Source organism: Schistocerca serialis, chromosome 8, assembly GCF_023864345.2.
Source record: "Schistocerca serialis cubense isolate TAMUIC-IGC-003099 chromosome 8, iqSchSeri2.2, whole genome shotgun sequence".
Classification (NCBI taxonomy): domain Eukaryota; kingdom Metazoa; phylum Arthropoda; class Insecta; order Orthoptera; family Acrididae; genus Schistocerca; species Schistocerca serialis.
Window position 1 is genome coordinate 163,806,699 of NC_064645.1, and position 27,989 is coordinate 163,834,687.

General features: G+C 47.9%; 1 protein-coding gene across 2 annotated transcripts in view; it reads right to left on the bottom strand.

Annotated features, from left to right (window-relative positions):
- Positions 1 to 27,989, bottom strand: part of LOC126416524 (uncharacterized transmembrane protein DDB_G0289901-like) — a 111,096-nt gene that overhangs the window by 15,913 nt on the left and 67,194 nt on the right. The gene's annotated exons all lie outside the window — the stretch shown is intronic.

Here is a 27,989-nt window from a genome sequence, read left to right on the forward strand (position 1 = left end):
CAACAACAACAACAACTAAAAGTTTTTTTTGTGGAAAGGATCCACAACGCCATAAAATGATTCTACGACTACATTCAGAAGCAAAGAAAAGTGTGCTGTCGATGGCACTTCGTGTACGAGTACAATTTACCTTCCCATTCAAAATTCGCAAACAGAATACAGAAAAAGCAAACTTTGTTTTTAAGTCTCTGATTCCCGATACATGAGAGCTGGCCGGGACGTTGTAGAACTTTGTTTCAATCAAGCCTGGAAGTGGGGTTCCCGAGTGGAGGTATTTGAGAGGGTATTTCCAGTTCCAGAGTCACCTGATAAACAGAAAACCCTCCTGAAGATCTTCGTCGAATCCGGAGAACTGTACCTATTGGTTCAAATGGCTCTGAGCACTATGTCACTTAACATCTGAGGTCATCAGTCCCCTAGAACTTAGAACTGCTTAAACCTAACTGACCTAAGGACACCACACATATCCATGCCCGAGCCAGAATTCGAACCTGCGACCGTAGCGGTCGCGCGGTTCCAGACTGAAGCCCCTACAACCCCACCGCCATACCGGCCGGCACTATACTTATTTTAATACATTTCTGCGGCAATGCTGTCCATTATACCAGAAAAAATTAAACTTTCGTTTGTCTGCATGTACGTACATTGATAGAAAAAAGAGTAACACCAAGGAGGAATTGTGCAACACAAACGAAAATTGGTAGGCGTGTTTCTACATCGGGAAGATGATGTATGTTCAAATTTCTCACCAGTCGCATAAGAGTAGTAGCGCCACCTTCAGTCTTCTGACTGGCTTGGTGCGGCCCACCATGAATTCCTCTCCTGTATCAACCTCTTGATATCAAGAGTAGCGCCGGCCGCTGTGACCGAGCGGTTCTAGACGCTTCAGTCCGGAACCGCGCTGCTGCTATGGTCGCAGGTTCGAATCCTGCCTCGGGCATGGATCTGTGTGATGTCCTATGGTTAGTTAGGCTTAAGTAGTTGTAAGTCTATGGGACTGATGACCTCAGATGTTAAGTTCCATAGTAGCACTTGCAACATACGCCCTCAATGAGGACGCAAATGAGGTCTGCTTTAAATACCTTTGAGATTGGACATGATGAGTCGATGTTAGTCAAGAATGCCTTTAAGGCGACAAAGACGCAATTATCAACATCTGAGTTTGAACCAGGTCGTGTAATAGGGCTTCTGCGATATTGCACAAAGAACTGGCTTGAATATAGAACTGTACATGATTGCTTGCAGCGGTGGTCCCGGAATTGTACGGTCGCAGTAACATTGGGCCCAAACGGTCACGTGGCACTACCGAGAGCGAAGATCATCGTGTTCGGCGTATGGCTCTGGCATATCGTACTGCATCTGGAGCAACAATCTGAGCATCTGTTGACACCACAGTGACACAAGGAACTGTTAAAAATCGGTTACTTCAAGGACAGCTCCGAGCCTTACGCCCCGTAGCGTGCATTCCACTGATCCCAATACGCCGCCATTTGTGGATACAGTGGTGCCAAACAGGGTCTCACTGGAGGGCAGGGTGGAGAGCTGTTGTCTTTTCTGATGAAGGCTGGTTCTGCCTCGGTGGCAGTGATGGTCGTGTGTTGGTTAGGAGAGGGCCTACAGCCAACCTGTCTGGGTGTTACTCGCACTGGGCCTACCCATGGGATCGCTGTGACTTTGTATGACAGCATCAGCACTCTCGTAGTTATCCCGCGCACCCTGACTGCAAATTCGTACAGCAATTTGGTGATTCGACCTGTTGTGCTGGCATTCATGAGCAGCATTCCAGGGGGTATTTCCCAACGAGATTAACCTCGCCCACATATCGCTGTTGTGAGCCAAAATGTTGCCTTGGTCTGTTCGATCACCGGAAATGTCTACAGTCCAGCATGTGTGCGACATCATCGGAACACACACACCCTGCGTCATTCACAGAAAGTATTAACCGTGCCTGTATTGACCGACCAAGAGCAACAGGCATCGAACTTAGTCCCACAAAATGGCAAACGGCGCCTGAAAACACAATGCTTGCACGTTTGCATGTCTTCAGTCAACGTTCTGGCGGTTACACCGCTTATTAATGTACCAGCATTACACATTTACAATGGCTTGTCGTCCGCGAATTTAAACTTGTAATCTTGCATGACTTAAATAAGTGCATTCCAGAAATTTCATTACTCTAAATTAATTTTTTTTTGGTGTTGCGATATTTTTTCCGTCGTCGAATATACAGGGAGGTCCACTGATAGTGAGTGGCCCAAATATCTCATGAAATAAGCTTCAAACGAAAAAACTACAAAGAACGAAACTCATCTAGCTTGAAGGGGGAAACCAGATGGCGCTATGGTTGGCCCGCTAGATGGCGCTGCCATAGGTCAAACGGATATAAACTGCGTTTTTTAAAAATAGGAACCCCCATTTTATTACATATTCGTGTAGTACGTAAAGAAATATCAATGTTTTAGTTGGACCACTTTTTTCGCTTTGTGGTAGACGGCGCTGTAATAGTCACAAACGTATAAGTACGTGGTATCACGTAACATTCCGCCAGTGCGGACGATATTTGCTTCGTGATACATTACCCGTGTTAAAATGGACCGTTTACCAATTGTGGAAAAGGTCGATATCGTGTTGATGTATGCCTATTGTGGTCAAAATGCCCAACAGGCGTGTGCTATGTATGCTGCTCGGTATCCTGGACGACATCATCCAAGTGTCCGGACTGTTCGCCGGATAGTTACGTTATTTAAGGAAACAGGAAGTGTTTAGCCACATGTGAAACGTCAACCACAACCTGCAACAAATGATGATGCACAAGTAGGTGTTTTAGCTGCTGTCGCGACTAATCCGCACATCAGTAGCAGAGAAATTGCGTGAGGATCGGGTATCTCAAAAACGTCGGTGTTGAGAATGCTACATCAACATCGATTGCAACCGTAGCATATTTCTATGCACCAGGAATTGCATGGCGACGACTTTGAACGTCGTGTACAGTTCTTCCACTGGGCACAAGAGAAATTAGGGGACAATGACAGAGTTTTTGCACGCGGTCTATTTAGCGACGAAGCATCATTCACCAACAGCGGTAACGTAAACCGGCATAATATGCACTATTAGGCAACAAAAAATCCACGATGGCTGCGACAAGTGGAACATCAGCTACCTTGGCGGGTTAATGTATGGTACGGCATTACGGGAGGAAGGATAATTGGCCCCCATTTTATCGATGACAATCTAAATGGTGCAATGTATGCTGATTTCCTACGTAAAGTTGTACCGATGTTACTACAAGATGTTTTGTTTCACTGCATGACAGAATGGCGGTGTACTTCCAACATGATGGATGTCCGGCACATAGCTCGCGTGCGGTTGAAGCGGTATTGAATAGCATATTTCATGACAGATGGATTTGTTGTCGAAGCACCATACCATGGCCCGTACGTTCACTGGATCTGACGTCCGCGGATGTCTTTTTGTGGGGAAAGTTGAAGGATATTTGCTATCGTGATCCACCGTCAACGCCTGACAACATGCGTCAGTGCATTGTCAATGCACGTGCGAACATTACGGAAGGCGAACTACTCGCTGTTGAGAGGAATGTCGTTACACGTATTGCCAAATGCATTGAGGTTGACGGACATCATTTTGAGCATTTATTGCATTAATGTGGTATTTAGAGGTAATCACGCTGTAACAGCATGCGTTCTCAGAAATGATAAATTCACAAAGGTACATGTATCACATTGGAACAACAGAAATAAAATGTTCAAACGTACCTACGTTCTGTATTTTAATTTAAGAAACCTACCTGTTACCAACTGTTCGTCTAAAATTGTGACCCATATGTTTGTGACTATTACAGCGCCATCTATCACAAGGCGAAAAAAGAGGTCCAACTAAAACATTCATATTTCTTTACTTACTACACGAATATGTAATAAAAAATGGTGGGGGTTCCTATTTAAAAAAAACGCAGTTAATATCCGATTGACCTATGGCAGCGCCATCTAGCGGGCCAACCATAGCGCCATCTGGTTTCCCCCTTCAAGCTAGACAAGTTTCGTTCTTGGTATTTCTTTCGTTTGACGCTTATTTCATGAGATATTTGGTCCGGTCATGATCAATGGAGCACCTTGTATGTATGTGTGTATGAGTGTTGATGTGTCTATGTGTGTCACTGTATTTCGTGTGAACTTCTGTTAAGCATTCGAAATAGCTCAATTGATCTCATTTATCTTCATGATCATTCTGCAGGGCGTATGTTGGAGGACGTAATTTACTGTGTGACCTCGGAACTTATGCTGTAGGAATTTTAACAGCATATATTCTCGAAATACACTCCTGGAAATTGAAATAAGAACACCGTGAATTCATTGTCCCAGGAAGGGGAAACTTTATTGACACATTCCTGGGGTCAGATACATCACATGATCACACTGACAGAACCACAGGCACATAGACACAGGCAACAGAGCATGCACAATGTCGGCACTAGTACAGTGTATATCCACATTTCGCAGCAATGCAGGCTACTATTCTCCCATGGAGACGATCGTAGAGATGCTGGATGTAGTCCTGTGGAACGGCTTGCCATGCCATTTCCACCTGGCGCCTCAGTTGGACCAGCGTTCGTGCTGGACGTGCAGACCGCGTGAGACGACGCTTCATCCAGTCCCAAACATGCTCAATGGGGGACAGATCCGGAGATCTTGCTGGCCAGGGTAGTTGACTTACACCTTCTAGAGCACGTTGGGTGGCACGGGATACATGCGGACGTGCATTGTCCTGTTGGAACAGCAAGCTCCCTTGCCGGTCTAGGAATGGTAGACCGATGGGTTCGATGACGGTTTGGATGTACCGTGCACTATTCAGTGTCCCCTCGACGATCACCAGTGGTGTACGGACAGTGTAGGAGATCGCTCCCCACACCATGATGCCGGGTGTTGGCCCTGTGTGCCTCGGTCGTATGCAGCCCTGATTGTGGCGCTCGCCTGCACGGCGCCAAACACGCATACGACCATCATTGGCACCAAGGCAGAAGCGACTCTCATCGCTGAAGACGACACGTCTCCATTCGTCCCTCCATTCACGCCTGTCGCGACACCACTGGAGGCGTGCTGCACGATGTTGGGGCGTGAGCGGAAGACGGCCTAACGGTGTGCGGGACCGTAGCCCAGCTTCATGGAGACGGTTGCGAATGGTCCTCGCCGATACCCCAGGAGCAACAGTGTCCCTAATTTGCTGGGAAGTGGCGGTGCGGTCCCCTACGGCACTGCGTAGGATCCTACGGTCTTGGCGTGCATCCGTGCGTCGCTGCTGTCCGGTCCCAGGTCGACAGGCACGTGCACCTTCCGCCGACCACTGGCGACAACATCGATGTACTGTGGAGACCTCACGTCCCACGTGTTGAGCAATTCGGCGGTACGTCCACCCGGCCTCCCGCATGCCCACTATACGCCCTCGCTCAAAGTCCGTCAACTGCACATACGGTTCACGTCCACGCTGTCGCGGCATGCTACCAGTGTTAAAGACTGCGATGGAGCTCCGTATGCCACGGCAAACTGGCTGACACTGACGGCGGCGGTGCAAAAATGCTGCGCAGCTAGCGCCATTCGACGGCCAACACCGCGGTTCCTGGTGTGTCCGCTGTGCCGTGCGTGTGATCATTGCTTGTACAGCCCTCTCGCAGTGTCCGGAGCAAGTATGGTGGGTCTGACACACCGGTGTCAATGTGTTCTTTTTTCCATTTCCAGGAGTGTATAAAGTTCCTCTCTTCTTGTCCCTTTGAGCTGGATGGATATCCCCGTGATGCTCTGATGACGAACCAGATCCCAGAGTGACGACCAAGGCTCAAGAATCCGTCGAACGGTGGATTTGTTTGCTAAGTACTTCGTAGGTGAAATAAATTACTTTAATAAACTATTAATCAATCACGTACTGGAAACTACCTTTACTGCACCTAGATTTACGTCGTCGGACAACTTCAGGCCGTTCCTGTTGGAAGCTCCTAGATATTTAACGAATGCGATTTCCAGTGATTTATCACTAATTGAGTACTCAAACAGTAATCGACCTTTCTGCTATGTATGCAAGACACGTTATATTGGTTTTTGTTGAGGAACAACTGCCAGTTCCTCCAAGTGTCCTTCCTCTGCAGGTATGCTACGTTCCACTACAATTTTTCGGCGGTATGACAGCATTTTATGCAAGAGCATCATTCGCGAATAGTATCACAAAACGTCATACGTCATGCAAATCAGCACCAACGATTCTGAACTAGAATTACAGATACTGACTGCTGTGAAGAAAGGAAGTAACTGTCGGAAATGAATATTTAGGTTTCTATCCACATAAACAACTTAAATCTGCAACAAGAATTTATGCTTATAGCTGTTCAAAGTAACTGCTACCACCACAATGTCTGCGTGACAGTAAATAAAATTTATACATAGCTACAAAGCCACTTTAAGAAATGCGCAAGTGAACACTAGTCTGCATAGGCGAATACGGGCTGCTGTAGTAAGTTATGTTTCCTCAATCGTCAGTGATCCATATTCCCTGTACTCATCACATTTTCTTCGTCACTGAGCTTCGTATCTATGAATGGAAGGTTCCGATACTGTAGTCTTAACTGGCGTTGAGTTTTTGGATCACATGTCGGATTACCGTTTGGAAGAGAAACATTCAGATATTACTTTTGATCTGCCATCAAGTACGTGTGGTATTGTTAATGAAGTAACAATAACAACAACTGAAGTCACAAGTGCCTATCAACAAAGACACATCTCGAAGTTCTTACAAACAGAAACTGCAGCGTAGACTTGGTAGGTCGTCCAAAAAGACAGGTGTAGAGCTCGCACTCAAAATGTTACTGGTGCAACACTGAGCAATCTTAATGTTAAGTTACATGAGAATAAAGTATTTGGTATTAAGGCTGAGGACGGCAACCCATTGTGTTGATATACGATTGAGATAATATTAGTAAAACCTTAGATTTTGTGAAATCCGATCGCATTTGTGAAGTAACAAATAATCCATTGCATAAGTTTAATAATAACCTTAATAAGTATGTAAACGAGTCTCATTTCTTATTTGAATCAGAGTTCAGTAAGAAAAAGCTTAAGGGGAATACATATGGCGGAATTGATCAAAAAGTGACATTTTCGGATTATTATCTCTTCTTAATATTTGATCTCTCCTGAACAATTTGATGCATTATTTGTCGAAATATTCCAATTGGAAGTGTAGTTTTTATCATTTCAAAGTTAATAGTGCGTATGTAAAATTATCCGGTCGTTCTGCACTGACTTGCCTAAGTATCTCTATCTCTTGAACTATTCAATCTAGAAGGCTGTGGTTTTCAGCTATTTATTCCTTGAAATCATGTTACTGTTCGTGTTAAGAGGTTCGATGCACTGTGTAAACATAGATGGCGGTATAGCACATGCATTTTGTTTATTTATTTTGTGGTTGTCGTGTTTCATAAGTTTTGAACTGAAAACATAGTGGTTTGGTGTGTTATTATACGCTCTTGTACCTCATTTCAACATGACGAAAAGAAAGGGTTGTTTTAAGAAGCGACGTTTCCATAGAAATCAGCGTATCAAGTTGATCCTGAAATAAATTTTTCACAGACCCATGATAAGGACACGCCTGCTAGTGCATCGAAGAGGAAACTTGGAGACCATGAGGATTTATTTATTGGCAAAGATCAAAATAGTTTAGGTTATGTTGTTTTAGATTTGAGTGTGTTAGGACAAGTTTTGCAAGATGCTGTGTCATGTAAGGTTTGTAGTGGGCAAATTAGCATCTCTGAGGACTCATCTGCGAGTACTGGACTTGCTAACAAACTTGATAGTCAGTGCGAAGTTTGCACGCTCTCGACATCATTTTGGGCTTCTGAAAAGTGAAAGAATGACTTGTTTGAGAGCAATGTTAGATTCCTGTATGGAATAAGGTTCATTGGGAAAGGATTGACTGCACCTGAAGTATTATGTGCGACGCTGAACTTGCCAAACCCACCAATCAAATCAAGTAAGTACACAGAAGTAATTGGTGAATGTGTCGAATCTGTTGCTGTTGCTTCTATGAAAGCTGCTGCTAAAGAAGCAGTAGAATTAAATAACACAACAGACTTACCTGTGGCAGTTGATGGCACATGGCAGAAGAGAGGTCACACATAAAAAAATGCAGTTGCAACTGTCACTAGTGTTGACACAGGTAAAGTTTTAGACAATGAAGTGCTAACTAAATACTGTCATCAGTGTAAATCAGTTGATGAATCAAGTGAAAGCCATAAAACAAATTGTGCTAAGAAGTATGAGGGAACTAGTGGGGGTATAGAGGCTACTGCAGTTGTTTCTATGTTCAGACGTTCACAACAGGAGAGAGGTGTGTGTTACACTGAGTACTTGGGGGATGGTGATTCAAAAGCTTACAAATCAGTAGTGGAAAGCCAACATTATGGTAATAAGCAAATTGTTAAGACTGAATGTGTGGGCCACGTTCAAAAACGGATGGGAACACGTGTCCGATAATTGAAGCAGACAAAAGGAAAAGAGAAGTTATCAGATGGAAAGACTCTAAATGGTAAAGGAAGACTTACAGACAAAAACGTTGATGAACTCCAACACTATTATGGAATGGCAATAAGAAACAATACATATGACCTACAAGGGATGAAACGAGCAGTGTGGGAGTACATTCTTCCACAAATCTTGCACTGATGATACACCTATACATGGTCTTTGTTCACCTGGTGCTGATTCATGATGCAAGTACCGCAAAGCTCAGGTAGCGGGTAGCGAGGAACAATTTAGGCACAAAAATAGCATACCATCTGCAGTGATGGCAGCTATTAAACCAATATATAGAGAATTAGCTCATCTTGACCTTCTTTCCAAATGTCTCCATGGTCGAACACAAAACCCGAATGAGTCTTTCAATAATGTAATTTGGACCCGCATACCAAAGAATGTCTTTGTAGGAAGGAAAACTCTATGCTTGGGTGTTTGTGATGCTGTGATAACGTTTAATGCTGGTATAAATGGAAGAATCGGGGTACTAGAGGAACTTGGTATCACTCCAGGTGCCAACACACTGCAAGCCTTTCAGCGAATGGATCGACTTGGGATCATGAAAGCCCAGCGTGCAGCAGAGGAAATGACTAAAAAAGCAAGAGGCAGGAAAAGAAGGAAGCTTCTAGGTTTGCAGGATAGTCAAGAACAGGATCCAGATAATGCTGATTATGGGCCTGGCTGTTTCTAGAAGCTGGCATGCCTCCATGTGTAAATTAATATCAAATAAAATATTTGAACTTGATTTTCCGGAAATGCCATTTTTAAAATTATTTGACCCATTATCTCAGGAACTATTACAGATACATTTCTCTAATTTTACACTGTTACCACTTAGTATACTGCAGGTACTGAACCTCCCAAAACACCTCTACCTCTAACGGTTTTTTACTTACGGACTTTTAAAAGAAAATATTGAACAACATTTTTAAAAAATCATAACTTGCTAATTATTTATCTGCACATTTTGATTCTGGTTCAATAATCAGAAAAGGAGGGATACTATACATTCCAAACATTTCAGACCTCTATCTGGCACAGGTTCTGAGATAATGGGTCATCAATATTGCAAATTTAACATTGTGGGTATAGGACGTACGTACTCCCCTTAATGTGACGAATCCAAATAGGTCTACGCAACACTACCAAATTAAATTTCGTAAAGTTAATTAGCCCATTAGACCCACCAACTGTAAGTGGTTTTTAGAGTCCTAATTACAAAGTCGGTAGTTTCTGCTGTGCTAAACTGTTGATGAAGGAACTACTGTTGCGCTTATTATACTTTCTTTGCAAAATGTCTTCAGTATCTGGTGAAGTACAGTAAAAACCAACTGTTAGTTAAAATAGAGTACCGACAATACGTTGGTTGGTCTGTGGGGGGTTGAAGGGACCAGACTACTAAGGCCATCGGTCCCTTGTTCCACGACCATAAAATACTACAAGGAATAAAAAACAAGCAACGGAGATGACAAAGGACGACACAGAAGAAGAAAGACACAAAGACCAGACATAAGGAATTAAAAGCACACAGTGTGTGGCAGTAGTTGGCCGACCATGGAAACAAAAAAGGAAAAGCCAACCACCAAGAAACACACTAAAAACCACAATCTAAAACCGTAGGCCAAAGGCCAGACTCAACACAAAAAAAAGATTGTGCGATAAAGGCCCCCTGCACGAATAAAACTCAAAACTAAGTCTGCCATTGCAGCGTCATCCGAAAAAGTGCGTACCGACCATATACGTATACGTTTAGAAATTTACGTAAACTATCAACTATTATGGAACATACTTTATTATGATTATGCCAACAAGGTGAAGTGGGAAAGTTCTGTGATGAATTTAAAGAGTAACTCTGTGGGACTAGGAGCCGCAGTTCTCAATATGTGCTTTTTTGGAGCTCCTATAAAAGGTATAAGCTCAACGTACACTGGTGACCTCTTGAATGTGAGTTTCGTAACTGCCTCCACTGACTAAAAATCGTAAGGCACCGTATTATTTTGAACGACCAGGAATTGATTTTCTCATCCGCGTATCTGGTTTTGATATTTTGTGTTCAGGTAAGTTATACAGTTCGTTGAATTGCCACACAACTCATTCTCTTATAGATTCTCTAGAGGGTCCTCCTCGACAAGTTCCCCAAGTACTGCAGACAAAGCTCCTGGAGAACTCTAACACACACCTAGTCTTTAACGCAGCACGACCAATTTTTGCTTAATATTTCCTGAAGCTCTTAACTTAACCAATGTACAATTCCACTCACAGCTTCAATAACAGATTCTTCATCAATCTCCTAAACGATCTCACACATCGTCGAACAATGTTGCACTCACCACGTCCTCACACACGCTAGCTACTGGCTACCACTGGGACAATTTCACTAGAAGCCATCACTATCTTCGTGTGTAAGCCTACTGCCCCAGCCCCTGCAGTGGCTACCGGCACGGGCCGTCACTACTGTTCCTGTGTCTAGGGAACTGATGCATGTCTTTCAACCCTACGTCTCCGTTCCAGTACTCGCGCTTAACGGCAAGTTATGACATTAAAATACCCTACTGGCCATTAAAATTGCTACACCACGAAGATGACGTGTTACAGACGCGAAACTTAACCGACAAGAAGAAGATGCTGTGATATGCAAATGATTAGCTTTTAAGAGCATTTTCACACAAGGTTGGCGCCTGTGGCGACACCTACAGCGTGCTGACATGAGGAAAGTTTCCAACCGATTTCTCATACACAAACAGCAGTTGACCGGCGTTGCCTGGTGAAACGTTGTTGTGATGCCTCGTGTAAGAGGAAAAACGCGTACCATCACGTTTCCGACTTTGATAAAGGTCGGATTGTAGCCTATAGCGATTGCGGTTTATCGTATCGCGACATTGCTGCTCGCGTTGGTCGAGATACGATGACTGTTAGCAGAATATGGAATCGGTGGGTTCAGGAGGGTAATACGGAACGCCGTGCTGGATCCCAACGGCCTCGTATCACTGGAAGTCGAGATGACAGATATCTTATCCGCATGGCTGTAACGGATTGTGCAGCCACGTCTCTATCCCTGAGTCAACAGATGGGGACATTTGCAAGACAACAACCATCTGCACGAACAGTTCGACGACGTTTGCAGCAGCATGGACAATCAGCTCGGAGACCATCGCTGCGGCTACCTTTGACGTTGCATCACATACAGGAGCGCCTGCCATGGTGTGCTCAACGACGAACCTGGGTGCACGAATGGCAAAACGTCATTTTTTCCGATGAATCCAGGTTATGTTTACAGCATCATGATGGTCGCATCCGTGTTTGGCGACATCCCGGTGAACGCACATTGGAAGCGTGTAATTCGTCATCGCCATACTGGCGTATTACCCAGCGTGATGGTATGGGGTGCCATTGGTTACACGTCTCGGTCCCCTCTTGTTCGCATTGACGGCACTTTGAACAGTGGTCGTTACATTTCAGATGTGTTACGACCCGTGGCTTTACCCTTCATTCGATCGCTGCGAAACCCTACATTTCAGCAGGATAATGCACGACCGCATGTTGCAGGTCCTGTACGGGCCTTTCTGGATACAGAAAATGTTCGACTGCTGCCCTGGCCAGCACATTCTCAAGATCTCTCACCAATTGAAAACGTCTGGTCAACGGTGGCCGAGCAACTGGCTCATCACAATACGCCAGTCTCTACCCTTGATGAAGTGTGGTATCGTGTTGAAGCTGCATGGGCAGCTGTACCTGTACACGCCATTCAAGCTGTGTTTGAATCAATGCCGAGGCGTATCAAGGCCGTTATTAAGGCCAGAGGTGGTTGTTCTGAGTACTGATTTCTCAGGATCTATGCACCCAAATTGCGTGAAAATGTAATCACATGTCAGTTCTAGTATAATATATTTGTCCAATGAACACCCGTTTGAAAACGTCTGGTCAACGGTGGCCGAGCAACTGGCTCATCACAATACGCCAGTCTCTACCCTTGATGAAGTGTGGTATCGTGTTGAAGCTGGTTGGTATAGCAATTTTAATGCCCAGTTGTGTACTAACGACGCAAATCCTGCAGCGCACAGTCTGAAGACCATCCCTATAAAGTTGGATACCCATTCTATTACATTTTCTTTTTTTTCTTTTTCTTAGACATTTGCATTATGTAAACTATATTCTCATTAACTAGACAGAAACAAAGTATATAGAACCATTTTAACAGTGCTGAGCATTCAATTCGCTGTAACCTTAGAGAAATATTTATATATTATGTTCTTTATTTTATTTTTAAAAAAGCATTAACAACTGTATACCATTAAGCTTGTAACAGTGAGATGTCTTTGCTGTTAGATTTATAAGCATCCGACACACCTTACATTTCAAGGCGGTGGGTTACTCTGTACTGTTAATGAAATAAATAAATAAATAAACATCCATGTGGTAAATAGTTTCCCGTCTACACTGGCTCAAGTGGCAACAGTTTAATTATAACCACCTTGTTTCTTACATTCGGAGAAGTAAGTCTTATAGCAGGTCAGACAAAAAGAATCTCAGTGGAATAAAGATACCTTCATACTGATAAGAACTTCGCTGGAAAGGGCGTGACTTCAAGAGTGTTAATAATTTATCACATTCGAGAAGTACCCTACAAAGAGGGACTGATGTCTGCATCGATGAGTTGAAAATGGCTTCCCGTCACAGGATTGAATGGAATTTCGGAAGTGATGAAAGTAATTCAAGACAGTACATCAGACACGTCAGCCGGAATCTTGTTATCCCAGGCTGTGGCAGTCGTGTGTGGTCGCTGATCTGGAAACCGTTCGTGGTCCCGCGTGTGACTGCTTACGACAGTCAAGCAGCCGAGTTGGGTTGCGGGAGATGGAATTGGTGATGGGCGCGGTGGTGGGAAAGGGGGGGCGCTGCTACAACACAGTGGGGTCCATACAGCAGACGGCGCTGTGTTACAAGAGGTGAGGAGAGGTGTCGGAAACTGGCAGCTGCTGCGCTACACGGAAACCCACTCCCTAGTCCGCAGCCGATCCTGTCCTCCTCTCCACAGAGCTTATCGACCGCCTCTCGTCGCCTTTGAGGTCTGCCTCCAGACCCTTTACGTGTCTCAGACGCCCATCGGCTGGGCACAAAGCGCTCAGGGAGAGATCTGCAGCAGGGATTGCTTACCGTGCTGGAAAAAAAAAAACTCTTCCGCTTTTGATGTTAACTCTGTCTTCTCTGATATGTTATCTGCCTTACTCTTCAGCTACTTTCTGTTCCCCCATAAAAGAGCGATAGCGTGGTAATTATTGAACAAGATAGTTCAGGACATCTATCTCTAAACTCTTAAATGAAAACCAAAGAGACTAATACTCCGCTAGTATACCAAAGCTTCAGAAACGTCTCGGTAATGCGCTGTAATCTGAAGTTATGTTCGGTAGACAGTAGACACAATAACCACTCATTTAATTTGGAACAATACAGAAAAAATTGATCAACCATTCCTCAATTTCTTTAATTACTTTATGCAGATGAATCACAATGACGGATGGATAACAATGAAAACATTGAGATTACGAAAAAAGTGACAGATGAGGGTAGAAAACTACTATACGGATGAACAAAATACGCCTATAGATGAAGGGTGTTTCAGTACAAATAATTACTAGGGGCGTTCAATAAGTAATGCAAAACATTTTTTCTCGGCCAGTGTCGGTTGAAAAAATACTGAATTTGTTGTGGCACATCGTGGAAATTTCCCGCTTCATCTTCTATAGCAAGGGTCTCCATACTTTTTAGTCCGCGGGCCACATTGACTCCTCCACGAAGTCATAAGGGCCAAGATCTACCTAGTGGGATTAAAGCACCCAAGCACTCCATGATCACCGTAATGTAAGGCTAAAGGAAAGATGAAATCGCAAAAATCTAAGGTTGTGGGAATAGCTAGCGCTGAAACGAACTACGATTTTTATTTAATTACATAATTTTGATTGGTGGACGTACCTGACAGAAATTCTGGCGTATTTTATTCTGGCGAATTTCACCGACAGAAAAGTATGTCACTGCACTTTCTGTATGTACACTCCTGGAAATGGAAAAAAGAACACATTGACACCGGTGTGTCAGACCCACCATACTTCCTCCGGACACTGCGAGAGGGCTGTACAAGCAATGATCACACGCACGGCACGGCGGACACACCAGCAACCGCGGTGTTGGCCGTCGAATGGCGCTAGCTGCGCAGCATTTGTGCACCGCCGCCGTCAGTGTCAGCCAGTTTGCCGTGGCATACGGAGCTCCATCGCAGTCTTTAACACTGGTAGCATGCCGCGACAGCGTGGACGTCAACCGTATGTGCAGTTGACGGACTTTGAGCGAGGGCGTATAGTGGGCATGCGGGAGGCCGGGTGGACGTACCGCCGAATTGCTCAACACGTGGGGCGTGAGGTCTCCACAGTACATCGATGTTGTCGCCAGTGGTCGGCGGAAGGAGCACGTGCCCGTCGACCTGGGACCGGACCGCAGCGACGCACGGATGCACGCCAAGACCGTAGGATCCTACGCAGTGCCGTAGGGGACCGCACCGCCACTTCCCAGCAAATTAGGGACACTGTTGCTCCTGGGGTATCGGCGACGACCATTCGCAACCGTCTCCATGAAGCTGGGCTACGGTCCCGCACACCGTTAGGCCGTCTTCCGCTCACGCCCCAACATCGTGCAGCACGCCTCCAGTGGTGTCGCGACAGGCGTGAATGGAGGGACGAATGGAGACGTGTCGTCTTCAGCGATGAGAGTCGCTTCTGCCTTGGTGCCAATGATGGTCGTATGCGTGTTTGGCGCCGTGCAGGTGAGCGCCACAATCAGAACTGCATACGACCGAGGCACACAGGGCCAACACCCGGCATCATGGTGTGGGGAGCGATCTCCTACACTGGCAGTACACCACTGGTGATCGTCGAGGGGACACTGAATAGTGCACGGTACATCCAAACCGTCATCGAACCCATCGTTCTACCATTCCTAGACCGGCAAGGGAACTTGCTGTTCCAACAGGACAATGCACGTCCGCATGTATCCCGTGCCACCCAACGTGCTCTAGAAGGTGTAAGTCAACTACCCTGGCCAGCAAGATCTCCGGATCTGTCCCCCATTGAGCATGTTTGGGACTAGATGAAGCGTCGTCTCACGCGGTCTGCACGTCCAGCACGAACGCTGGTCCAACTGTTCTTATTTCAATTTCCAGGAGTGTATTTTACAACGTAATCAAAAGAAAGTGAAACCTCGCTTAAGAAGCATCTTCCATAATGATTTATTAATAAGGCTAGTCGCCGAAGTGGCGTCCATTTGAAAGACTGCACCAGACTCGTGAATAGAATAAAATGCAAAGAATTTTTTTACTTAAAATGTTTTCGCCATACTAGTCTGTTAACCGTTCTTTTTTTTTCACTATCGCACGGAGAATGGTCTGTCTGTTTATTGTGGATAGCCACAAGTTTAACCATGACCTTCCGCTTTGTCAAGATAGAGCTCCGACAATGTCGCGGTGTATTGGTCGCGATAGGCCTCGAAAACTCAATTGTTGCCAAATATTTGGCGGGCCGGATACCGGGGTTGACCGGCCAGCTAACGCAGGACGGTTTGCCGGCCCTCGCGGGCCGGTTTCGGCCCGTGGGCCGCAGTTTGGAGACCCCTGCTCTATAGTTTCATAAATTTCCGACAGGTGCCGGCGCAATAAGTAGTCTTCAAAATGCGTCTGTAACGGAGGTGCATTCCAAGCAGAGAGTTGCCACTGAGTTTCTTTTGTCGGAAGACCAGAGCACGACAGACATTCATGGCCGCTTGCAGAACGTTTAAGAAGACCTAGCAGGGAACAAAAGCACGGTGAGTCGTTGGGCGAGGCGTCTGTCATCATAGCAAGTACGTCACGAAAACCTATCCGAAATCCCACGTGCCGGATGGCCGCCCACAGCTGTGACTACTACAATATTGGAACGAGTGGACGCTGACGTTTTAGGTGATCGTCGGATCAAAATTAATACTTTGCTGCTCAACTGGACGTCTCTCTTGGTAGTTGTGTCACTCTTGTAGCAAAGGAGGAATTGCTTGCGTGTTACGCGGCTGATCGAGACAATTTTTGGTCGAACATCGTCACAGGCGAAGAAACAAGGGTTCATCACTTCGTACTGGAAACAAAACCATCCATGCAGTGGCGCTACACCACCTCTCCTCCGAAGGAAAAGTTCAAAGCCGCACCTTCAGCCGGTGAAGTCACGGCGACTGTCTCCTGGGACTCTGGAGGGGTTATTCTGTTTGATATGCTCCCATTTGGTGCAACGATCAACTGTAAAGTGTATTGCGCTACCCTCGGAAACTGAAGCCACGAAATGCAAACTTCTACTCCATGACAACGCAACGCCTCACCCAAGGCTGCGCACCCGAGAGGAACTCACAAAACTTAATTGGACTTTCCTTCCTGATCCATTCTACAGGCACCGATCTCGCACTTTCCGATTCCATCTCTTTCCCTCAATAAACTCCGGGAGAAGCAGTAGGTCGATGAAGGGGAGGTTATTGATGGCTCTGGCATCGACCAGTACAGTTGTACCGTGAGGGAATATAGGCCCTCCCAGTAAGGTGGCGTTAGATCGTTGCAGTGAAAGGAGATTATGTTGAAAAATAGGGTTTTGTAGCCAAAACAGTGGGGCATAATAAGGTTATTGGAATCCTGAATAAAACCAACATTATTTCAGACGAAAATATGCGTTGCATTACTTATTGAACACTCCTCTCCCCCTGCAGGCCCTGGGGTTAGAATAGACCTGAGATATTCCTGCCTGTTGTAAGAGGCGACTAAAAGGAGTCTCACACGCTTTGGCCTTTATGTGATGGTCCCCTGTAGGGTCTGACCTCCACACTTCCAAATTTTTCCAAAGAGCGAGCCAACTGGGGAAGGGCGCCTTACGTGGTGCATCGTGTCCATCTCGCATCCTTCGTCGATGTGGCTCTGCATTTTCGCTCATTCTCCAGCTGTTGAGTGAGGTCACCCTCCTGAGAGCGTTTTCTTCTTTCCAGTGAGCAGTATCACTTTCTGCACTTACGACGATATTGGACTTCTTACCTCGTTTGCACCTGATATCCAGCGCAGTAGCCAGTCTGTTGTGGTGGCGCCGCCATGTACCCTGTTGGTTCTAGCCCCCTGAACACACAAGGATCGCTCTACTGATGACTGCACTGTTAACTCCCTGACTATGCCAAGGAGTAGATATCCCCCCCCCCCCCCACCCTGCGGGTTCGGGGTTGGAACTGACCTGCGGTATTCCTGCCGGTCATAAGAGGTGACTAAAAGGAGTCTCCAACATTATCGATTTTCAGTGATGGTTCCCTCTCGGGTTTGACCTCCACCTTTTCCAAATTTCTGTTTATAGTTCGTGCCATTTGGGAAAGGATGGTTCAAAAATGGTTCAAATGGCTCTGAGCACTATGGGACTTAACAGCTATGGTCATCAGTCCCCTAGAACTTAGTGATGTGTTGGCAAATGTGCCAAAACCTTGTAGATAGAGGAGGCCGAAATGCACGCTATCTAACGCAGACGGGCGTGAATTCTGGAACAGGATAAGTAGTGAATGCTAATAAGAAAAGTATGCAGCTCCTAGAATACTTAACTTTTAATTCCTCATTGGTTTACAACGTTCTTGATGAGACATTTCATACGATAACTATCAAACTATGTAAGGCTAATGGCACCCTGCTAGGTCGTAGCCATGGACTTAGCTGAAGGCTATTCTAACTATCTGCTCGGCTAATGAGCGATGCATTCTAACTATCTGCTCGGCTAATGAGCGATGCTTCGTCCGTGTAGTCGGTAGCAATGTCGTCCGTACAACTGGGGCGAGTGCTATTCCATATCTCGAGACCTGCCTTGTGGTGGCGCTCGGTCTGCGATCACACAGTGGCGACACGCGGGTCCGACATGTACTAAATGGACCGCGGCCGATTTAAAGCTACCACCTAGCAAGTGTGGTGTCTGGCGGTGACACCACACTTAGAACTACTTAAACCTAACTAACCTAAGGACAGCACACAACACCCAGCCATCACAAGGCAGAGAAAATCCCTGACCCCGCCGGGAATCGAACCCGGGAACCCGGGCGTGGGAAGCGAGAACGCTACCGCACGACCACGAGAGGCGGGAGGGAAAGGATGCCTTATGTGCTGTTTTTTGTTTGCCCATCGTGCACCAAGATCTTGCATGCTACTTATTATTGTGTAGCGGGTAGTGCACGCAACGTCTTATGGGTTGCCATTTCTTGTGATCCACCGACAAAACTTTTGGCACCAGTTTGGCACACACTTTTCGCATCATCAAATTCTCCGACACAATCCTCCAAACCGTACTCTTGACTGAGTCCCAGTTCGTCGGCAATTAATCTAGTACTAAGGCGACGGTCATTGTTTAAAAGTTCCCGCACTCTCCCCACAGTTTGATCCGTTCGACTTGATGATGGCCTCCCAGAGCGGTCGTCGTCTTCAACATTCCCGCGGCCATCTTTGAAACGTTTGTGCCACATGAAAACCATTGCACGGGACATGGCCTCTTCCTTAAAAGCCCCTTGAATTATACCGAGAGTCTCCGTGGCGGTTTTGTTCAGTCACACGCAAAACTTGATCGCATGACGCTGCTGCATTTTCGCCTCTCCCACTTTTCGACCGAGGTCAATGACACGCACTCACGCTGCAAGCGATGCGCACCCTCCAGGGTTCCGGAGGCAACTGGTGCAGCATCAGTTCGTTCCCTGAGACCCCCCACTATTTCCCCCACCTGGCGGAACCGGTTCGCGCGCGCTCCCCTACTCAGAAATGAATCAGTCTTGAAACTTCTGAATCACACCCTGTATACAGTTTGTACAGAAACGGAACGGCAATTACGCTGAACATTAGATGGGTAGATTGCACAACTAATGAGAAAGTAGTGAATAGAATTGGGAGAAAACAGATTTGTGCTATAGCTTGGCTAAAAGAAGAATTCAGTTGATAGTACACATTCTGAAACATTTTTCATCAACCTAATATTGGAGGGAAGTGTGCATAGTAAAAATTGTAGTGGGAGCTGTGTAGCACTTGTCAGAAATTCAGTTGATCAACATTCATCCAGGGGAGCAATTTACTGTTTGTAGTTTGTAACTGGTATCTATTTGAAGAAGGTTGTCAAGCGGTGGAAACAAAAACATTAGAAAACTGGCGCAATTTCAAATTAAACTCTAAAATAAGATTTTTAATTCGCAAACCGACTACGAAATTATGAATAATCTGGAGTTAGTAGAACGAATAACTGATCACTGGTGAATATGAATGTGAAGGGTCTGTTCAATCTTGGCATTGACGATGCTGAGTTTGGAGAAAATGTGGTACGGAAAAAAGTGTTGTTTCATCGAGGAGGGAGAGAGAAATGATGTTACGTGCCGAATTGCACGTACGTCCACTGCGAGAAAGCGGAGAAGGCGTATAAGTGGAAAAACAGAGTGCTCCACGCGAGTGGTTCCACGGGGACACAGCCGAGCACGTCCGGTACGATTACACCTGTGACGTCACCGCCTCGCCTACTTCTGTGTAAGCCGGCAAAGGCCAACGAGGCTGGGACCACACGGGCGTTGCGCTCTTGCAGACGGAGTTTCTGCAGCTACGCGGCTAGCTGCGGAATGGAATGCGGATGGCTAAACTTCGAGTCATCTGCCATGCCTCTCAAAAAATTGTCTTATGTAAAATATCAACGCTGTATCAGACTGTGTAGTCAGTTGCTCATTAAAACCTTTATTGTACGCGTAAAAAATTATAAGGCAAGGTTCTTGGACTAGCGCGTGTTCTTCGCTATGCAGTCTTCCTCGTTCCATTGTGAGGAAACTATGTTTCTATCAATCTTATAGTCTTACGACGCAGCTTGATAATGAACTGGCTTTCTATTCGTTATTGTCCATACTTACTGTGATTCGTCGAAGAAAATAAGACACAGCGCTTATTTTGAAATTGTTGCCGCTGGCCAATTTACGTTTGGTGCTTTTTAGACTATATAATGCGGCGTACCAACGGTTTTTGGCCGCAACGGACTACGACGCACCACACTTGAGTCTATCGCCACTTACCGTGTGGTGTTGTGTCTCTTCTAAAACAAGTGCCTAGAACCCAGTTAGTAGCATACACCTACTTCAATCTTTTCACTGCTTCTGAAAAATATATCTTCACTTTTTTTGTGTATTTGCACCAATAGTCCCTAATGTTTCGTCACTTTTGTTGAACCTCCTGGCCTACAGGATAAAAAAACGAAACGGAAAATCAACATCAATGTGGTGTCACCGCCAGACACCACACTTGCTAGGTGGTAGCCTTTAAATCGGCCGCGATCGGTTAGTATACGTCGGACCCGCGTGTCGCCACTATCAGTGATTGCAGACCGAGCGCAGGACTCGCCCCAGTTGTACAACTTACTTTGCTAGCGATGGTTCACTGACAAAATACGCCCTCATTTGCCGAGACGATAGTTTAGCATAGCCTTCAGCTACGTCATTTGCTACGACCTAGCAAGGCGCCATATTCAGTGACTATTGATATTGAGAATCATGTACCGTCAAGACCGACGTTCATCATTAATGGATTAAAGTTACGTATTCCACCAGCTATTCTAAATTCTAATTTCCTTGTCCTGTTCCAGACCTCACGCCAGCCTGCGTGAGCTAAAACGCGTGCCTTTCGGCCTCCTCTAGTAACACGTTGTTGGCTCTCCTGCCAACCACAACAAGCAACGTCAAAATCTGTAACATCATTAAATAATGATAAATGTTGACCACAAGTTTTACATATCTCTTTGGTTTAAGGTTATTTGGCTACTTGTTGTTACTTTGTTGAGCTGTAATGTACGTAAAGAATTGGCGAGTCAACAGCGAGTGATGGTTCAAATGGCTCTGAGAAGTTGGTTGGTTGGTTGGTTTGGGGGATTAAAGGGACCAGACTGCCATGGTCATCGGTCCCTTTTTCCAAAGACAAAGAACACCCACAGAGAATAAAAACAAGGAACAGAAGAGATCACAGACGATACAGAACAAGAGATACTGAGACAAAGACAAGACAAAACAAACGAAAACCACACAGAGTGTGACGGTGGTTGGCCGACCATAGACATAAAAAGGAAAGGCCAGCCACTTAGAAACACATTAAAAAATCAGTGTAAAACCATAGGCCAAAGGCCAGAATCAACACAAAACAATAAAATAAAACAGAAACACTCAGAGTAAATGATAAAATCCCCCTGCCCGAATAAAACGTAAAACTAAGTCAGCCATAGTGGAGTCGTCTGTTAAAAGGGCAGGGAGCGTAGCAGGCAGCGCAAATGTCTGCCTCACCACAGCTAAAAGGGGGCAGGCCAGCAAAATGTGGGCCACTGTCAAAGCTGCCCCACAGCGACATAGAGGAGGGTCCTCCCGGCGCAGTAAATAACTGTGTGTCAGCCGGGAGTGGCCAATGCGGAGCCGGCAAAGAACTACTGAGTCCCTGCGAGTGGCTCGCAGGGATGACCGCCACACAGCCGTCGTCTCCTTGACAGCACGGAGTTTATTGCGCATTGTCAGTTCGCGCCATTCATCATCCCATAGCGCCAAGATTTTGCGGCGGAAGACTGCCCGCAAATCAGTCTCTGGGAGGCCAACGTCCAGAGATGGCTTACTGGTGGCCTCTTTCGCCAGGCGGTCAACATGTTCGTTACCCGGGATACCGACATGACCGGGGGTCCACACAAAGACCGCAGGGCGGCCGCAACAGGCGAGAGCATGCAGAGACTCGTGGATAGCCATCACCAAACGAGAACGAGGGAAACACTGGTCGAGAGCTCGTAAACCGCTCAGGGAATCGCTACAGATAACGAAGGACTCACCTGAGCAGGAGCGGATATACTCTAGGGCACGAAAGATGGCGACCAGTTCAGCAGTGTAAACGCTGCAGCCATCCGGCAAGGAACGTTGTTCGGAAAGGTCCCCTAGAGTGAGCGCATATCCGACACGACCAGCAACCATCGAACCGTCAGTGTAAACAACACCAGAGCCCTGATACGTGGCCAGGATGGAATAAAAGCGGCGGCGGAAGGCCTCTGGAGGGACTGAGTCCTTAGGGCCCTGTGCCAAGTCGAGCCGAAGGCTAGGGCGACGAACACACCATGGGGGTGTATGCAAAGTAACCCGGAAAGGAGGTGGAACAGTGAAACCCTGGAGCCCAGAGAGAAGCTCTTTGACGCGGACCGCTATTGTACAACCAGACCGGGGCCGACGTTCTGGCATACGGACGACCGACCGCGGGAACAGGAGGCGATAGTTTGGATGCCCGGGCGAGCTTAGAACATGGGCAGCATAAGCGGCCAGCAAACGTTGGCGTCGGAACCGCAGTGGAGGTACACCTGCCTCCACTAGTACGCTGTCCACAGGGCTGGTGCGGAAAGCACCAGTGGCAAGGCGTATCCCGCTGTGGAGAATCGGGTCCAGCATCCGTAACGCAGATGGGGATGCTGAGCCATAAGCCAGGCTCCCATAATCCAGACGGGACTGGATTAACGCCTGGTAGAGCCGCAACAGTGTAGAGCGGTCGGCGCCCCAGCGGGTGTTGCTCAAGCATCTCAGAGCGTTTAGATGCCGCCAACACGTCTGTTTCAGCTGCCGGATATGAGGCAGCCAAGTCAACCGGGCATCGAAAACCACCCCCAAAAACCTGTGGGTCTCCACCACAGCAAGGAGTTCGTCGGCAAGATAAAGCCGCGGCTCAGGATGGACTGTTCGGCGCCGGCAGAAATGCATAACGCAGGTCTTGGCTGCCGAAAACTGAAACCCATGCGCTACAGCCCAAGACTGCGCCTTACGGATAGCGCCCTGTAGCTGACGTTCAACAGCTGCAATGCCAGTAGAGCTGTAATAAAGGCAGAAGTCGTCAGCATACAGGGAAGCGGAGACAGAATTTCCCACGGCCGCAGCAAGCCCGTTAATGGCTATTAAAAACAGACAGACACTTAAAACAGAGCCCTGTGGCACACCGTTCTCCTGGACGTGGGAGGAACTATACGAGGCCGCGACTTGCACGCGGAAGGTACGACACGACAGAAAATTGCGGATAAAAATCGGCAGAGGACCCCGAAGACCCCATCCATGAAGCGTAGAAAGAATGTGATGACGCCATGTCGTATCGTACGCCTTCCGCATGTCGAAAAAGACAGCGACCAGGTGCTGACGGCGGGCAAAAGCAGTACGGATGGCCGACTCCAGACTCACCAGATTGTCGGTGGCGGAGCGGCCTTTACGGAACCCACCCTGAGACGGAGCCAGAAGGCCCCGAGACTCCAGTACCCAATGCAAGCGCCGGCTCACCATCCGTTCAAGCAACTTACAAAGAACGTTGGTGAGGCTAATGGGACGGTAGCTGTCCACCTCCAGAGGGGTCTTCCCAGGCTTCAAAACGGGGATGACAATGCCTTCCCGCCATTGCGACGGAAACTCCCCCTCGACCCAAAGACGGTTGTAAAGATCGAGAAGGCGCCGCTGGCAGTCCACTGAAAGGTGTTTCAGCATCTGACAGTGGATGCCATCTGGCCCAGGAGCGGTATCAGGGCAAGCAGCTAGGGCACTGCGAAATTCCCACTCACTGAATGGAGCATTGTAAGATTCCGGGTGGGTGCTGCGAAACGAAAGGCTCCGACGTTCCAGCCGCTCTTTAATGGAGCGGAAGGCCTGGGGGTAATTCGCAGAAGCGGAACTCATAGCAAAATGCTCTGCTAAGCGATTTGAAATGACATAGGAGTCGGTACAAACGGCTCCATTCAGTGAGAGCGCAGGGACGCTGGCAGGGGTCCGATAGCCGTAGACGCGTCGAATCTTGGCCCAGACCTGCGAGGGAGTGACATGGAGGCCAATGGTGGACACATACCGCTCCCAGCACTCCTTCTTGCCTTGGCGGATAAGGAGGCGGGCCCGCGCACGCAGCCGTTTGAAGGCGATAAGGTGGGCTAAGGAAGGATGTCGCTTGTGACGCTGGAGCGCCCGCCGGCGATCTTTAATCGCTTCAGCGATCTCAGGCGACCACCAAGGCACAGCCTTTCGCCGAGCGGACCCAGAAGAACGGGGAATTGCAGATTCGGCGGCAGTAACGATGCTGGTGGTGACAGATTGAACCACCGCATCAATGTCATCAGTAGAGAGAGGCTCAAAAGCGGAGGAGAACAAATCCCAGTCAGCCTTATTCATAGCCCATCTGCTAGGGCGCCCAGAAGAGTGATGCTGTGGTAGTGACAAAAAGAGCGGAAAGTGGTCACTACCACACAGGTCGTCATGCACACTCCATTGGACAGACGGTAAGAGGCTATGGCTACAGATGGAAAGGTCAATGGCGGAGTAGGTGCCATGCGCCACACTGAAGTGTGTGAAGGCGCCATCATTTAACAGCGAGAGATCGAGCTGCGACAACAAATGTTCAACGATGGCGCCTCGACCTGTGGCCACTGACCCACCCCACAGAGGGTTATGGGCTTTGAAGTCGCCCAATAGCAAGAAAGGTGGCGGCAATTGGGCGACCAGTGCAGCCAGGACATGCTGCGAGACGTCACCATCCGGTGGAATGTAAAGACTGCAGACGGTAACAGCCTGTGGCGTCCATACGCGTACAGCGACAGCCTCTAAAGGCGTCTGGAGAGGGACAGACTCGCTGTGCAGAGTGTGAAGGACATATATGCAGACGCCACCAGACACCCTTTCATAAGCTGCTCGGTTCTTGTAATAACCCCGATAGCCACGGAGGGCGGGGGTTCGCATCGCTGGAAACCAAGTTTCCTGGAGAGCAATGCAGAAGAAAGGGCGAAGGCTGAGAAGTTGGCGGAGCTCAGCTAAATGGTGGAAAAAACCGCCGCAGTTCCACTGGAGGATGGTATTGTCCATGGCTGAGAAAGGCGTGAAAGGACTGGGAAGGCAATTTACGCCGCTTGTTCACTCACTGCCACCGATTCAGTACCCGTACGAGAGGCATCCATGGCGTCTGAGGGACCAGCGAGATCAAGGTCCTCAGCGGACGCTAGAATCTCGACTTCATCCTCAGACGCAGAGCGCGAAAGGTGCGGTGGGGCTGGTGCCACTGCAAGTTCTTTGGCCTTAGAGGTCTTTCTCTTGGACTTCTCTCGCTGAACCTTGGGTTTCACCGGCTGGGAAGGCTTCACCGATTCAGTCTCCGGGACAGAGGAGGATCGTGAAGCCCTACGCCCGGCCGCTGGTGAGGACTTATGCCACTGGTGGCCGTCATCCTTCCCGCTGGTGGAACCCTGGGAAGGGAGGGTCCCAAGGGAACTCTTACGGGCGAGAGGAGCCGAAGAAGTTAGACGCTTCTCCGGCTGAGAAGCGGGGACGGACGTCCCCGACGGGTGGGAGGAGGTTGCTCCTGAGGTAGGTGGTGCAGGAGCAACCTGTTGGGTAGAGCCCCCCACGGGCAAGGGGGCAGGAGGAGTCTTACTGCTTATCGAGCTGGTTGGAAGTGTCGCAACTGATGGAGCTAGCACAGTTGTTGCAGCAGCTGCATAAGAAGATATCATTCTCACAAGATGGAGTCTGTCATATTTCCGTTTGGCCTCAGTATAGGTCAGCTGGTCCAGGGTCTTATATTCCATGATTTTGCGCTCTTTCTGAAAGACTTTGCAGTCAGGCGAGCAAGGTAAATGGTGCTCCCCGCAGTTGACGCAGATGGGAGGCGGGGCACATGGAGTATCGGGATGAGACGGGCGTCCGCAATCGCTACATGTGAGGCTGGAAGTGCAGCGGGAAGACATATGGCCGAACTTCCAGCACTTGAAGCACCGCATCGGGGGAGGGATATAGGGCTTGACGTCACATCGGTAGACCATCACCTTGACCTTTTCCGGTAACGTATCACCCTCGAAGGCCAAGATGAAGGCACCGGTAGCAACCTGATTGTCCCTCGGACCCCGATGAACGCGCCGGACGAAATGAACACCTCGACGTTCTAAGTTGGCGCGCAGCTCGTCATCAGACTGCAAAAGGAGATCCCTATGGAAAATAACACCCTGGACCATATTTAAACTCTTATGTGGTGTAATAGAAACGTTAACATCCCCCAACTTGTCACAAGCAAGTAACCTGCGTGACTGGGCGGAGGATGCCGTTTGTATCAGTACTGACGCAGAGCGCATTTTAGACAAGCCCTCCACCTCCCCAAACTTGTCCTCTAAATGCTCGACGAAGAACTGAGGCTTTGTGGAGAGAAAAGACTCCCCATCAGCTCTCGTGCAAACTAAGAATCGGGGCGAATAACTGTTACCTCCATCCTGAGACTTACGCTCTTCCCACGGCGTGGCCAGGGAGGGGAACGTTTTCGGATCGTACTTCTGAGCATTAAATTGAGCCCGAGAACGCTTAGAGACTGCTGGCGGCTGGCCGCCAGCGAGAGATGATGTACCACGCTTCATTGCGGGTCATCCGCCCTGATGCTACCTACTCCGACCAAGGGCCCTCCCCACGGGCGCCACCCAGCCACAGCAATAGCCACCTGGCAGGATGGCCATTGCCGGGAGTCCTGATGCCCCAGGGAGATGGGCATCTACTCCTTGGCATACGTGGGGAGTGAACGGCGCAGGCATCAGTAGAGCGATCCCTGTGTTGTCAGGGGGCTACAACCAAGAGGGTACATGGCGGCCCCACCACAACGGACTGGCTACCGTGCTGGATGTTAGGTGACATGTGGTCCATGGGCGTCGTCAGTGCAGAAAATGGCCCTGCACAGTGCTTGGCAGAAAGTGCACGCAGGGGCGCATCGATGCCCAAGAGATGGAGAGCGGGCAAGACTGCAATGCAACGACGAATAAGATGGCGAAAGTTCCCAACACAACACGGACACAATGCACCAAGTAAGGCGCCCTTCCCCAATCGGCTCGCTCTTCGGAAAAATTTTGAGATATGGAGGTCAAACCCGACAGGGGACCATCACATAAGGCCGAAACGTTTGAGACTCCTTTTAGTCGCCTCTTACGACAGGCAGGAATACCGCGGGCCTATTCTAACCTCCGAACCCGCAGGGGGGGCTCTGAGAAGTATGGGACTTAACAGCTGGGGCCATCAGTCCCCTAGAACTACTTAAACGTAACTTAACCTAAGGACGTCACACACATCCATGCCTGAGGCAGGATTCGAACCTGCGACAGTAGCGGTCGCGCGGTTCCCGACTGAAGCGCCTAGAACCGCTCGGTCACACAACCCGGCCACAGCCAGTGACATAGTGAGAAGCGAGTAATGTTCGATTTTGGGCTGCGTGAGTGAAACGTGTCTGCCTCAGCCGACAGAGGACGACTGGAAGAGCATTGCAAACGGATTCCAAAACCTGCGAATGTCCCGAACTGCGTAGGGGCAATCGATGGTAAACACATACTACTG